This window comes from Mus caroli, chromosome 8 (genome assembly GCF_900094665.2).
Source record: "Mus caroli chromosome 8, CAROLI_EIJ_v1.1, whole genome shotgun sequence".
Lineage (NCBI taxonomy): Eukaryota > Metazoa > Chordata > Mammalia > Rodentia > Muridae > Mus > Mus caroli.
Genome location: NC_034577.1, coordinates 80,633,428 through 80,635,296, shown reverse-complemented (window position 1 = coordinate 80,635,296; position 1,869 = coordinate 80,633,428).

The window sequence follows — 1,869 nt, the reverse complement described above, 5'->3', positions numbered from 1 at the left end:
ACACAGGGCCCCCAATGGAGGAGCTAGAGAAAGTACCCAAGGAGCTGAAGGGGTCTGCAACCCTATAGGTGGAACAACAATATGAACTAACCAGTACTCCCAGAGCTCATGTCTCTAGCTGCATATGTAGCAGAAGATGGCCTAGTAGGCCATCATTGGGAAGAGAGGCCTCTTGGTATTGCAAACTTTATATGCCCCAGTACAGGGGAATGCCAGGGCCAAGAAGTGTGAATGGGTGGGTAGGGAAGCAGGGTGGGGGGAGTGTATAGGGAACTTTCGGGATAGCATTTGAAATGTAAATGAAGACAATATCTAATAAAAAATTGAAAAAAAAAAAGACAACACACAAAAAAAGAGAGAGAACTTCAGAATATACATTTTGCCTCAAGACCCAACTTAAAGTAATAGAGCAGCAGCATAGAGTCCCTGGGGTCAAGGTGCACACCCTAGTGTTGGCATGACTTGTTGAGAGGTCCTGGACAAATCCCTTAGCTTCTCCGTGCCTCAGTTTCTTTGTCTGTCAGCTGTGAACAGTTTCCTCATTCACGGGGTTGTGGAGCTGTATGAGCAATCAGACAGAAGCTGTCTGAAGTGACTGAGCAGAGCTGCCAATGGGCAGCATATGTCATCGTCCTGGAGTGACATCAAGTCCCCTGTAGCCTTACCATGGCAGCACATTCACCATTTTCTTGATCCAGAAGCCAAAGTGCAATGGTGACACTCCAGACTTCAACGTCAAAGGAGACACTGTGCATGCAAAGTGCAGCCCACTCTTTCACAAATAAAAGGAGTTTCCTCCTGCCCAGCATCTGAGGAGAAGAGAGAGCATTTACTCCTGTGTCTTCCCCTCACCTCCCAGACTCCTGTGCCAGAGGGATGAAAGATGGTCATGACTTTTTAAACTCACAACAATGCACAAATCAACAAGATAGTGTCCAAGGAAGGACAGTCAATATTTGCCTCCCATTTTTTAAGGTTGTTAAAATGCACATCATGGGCCCAAGAGAGAACATAGACTTTCTTTTTTGTTTGTTTGTTTTGGTTTTTTAGTTTTTTGGTTTCTAGATTTTTTTTATTAAATATTTTCTTCATTTACATTTCAAATGCTATCCTGAAAGTCCCCCTATATCCATCCCCCTGCCCTGCTCCCCTACCCGCCCACTCCCATTTCTTGGCCCTGGTGTTCCTCTCTACTGGGGCATATAAAGTTTGCAAGACCAAGGGGCCTCTCTTCCCAATGATGGCTGACTAGGCCATGTTCTGCTACATATGCAGCTAGAGACACGAGCTCTGGGGGGTACTGGTTAGTTCATATTGTTGTTCCGCCTATAGGGTTGCAGATCCCTTCAGACTTTCTTATCCACCCAATACATTTGAGAAGGAAATCCAGACTATGGGAATGCGCTCTTGAGTTGCTTTGGAATCATCTTGGTGTGACGGTTGCTATGGGGTGCCCATGTGTGAGCAGTTTGTCGCCGAGATCACTGTGAGTATATGACCATGGGTAAGTGTCTGTTTTGGATTTGATTTGGACACAGGTGGAAGTGGCTCTTTAAATGTCTTTTCAGCTCTGAGAGTTCCAGGTTCACTGCTAGCTTTTCTTCTCGAATGAATAATATGACAGTGTTCTTAAGGACTGCTGGTTAAACAGCATGCTCAAGAATGCAAACTCTCCCAGTGGCTCAGTGGGTGGCTGCAAGACTGTGAGGTAGCGCCCACCTTTGGAGGAAGCTGCTACTCTATGTTCCCCAGCGATGGTACCTTGTAGAAAGCCAACCTTTGTTGCTAGATCTCTTTTCCAAGCAATGTCAGAAATCTGGAATTGTTTTTTGAAGGTCAGATCTCACATTTTTAAAATGTTGATTTAAA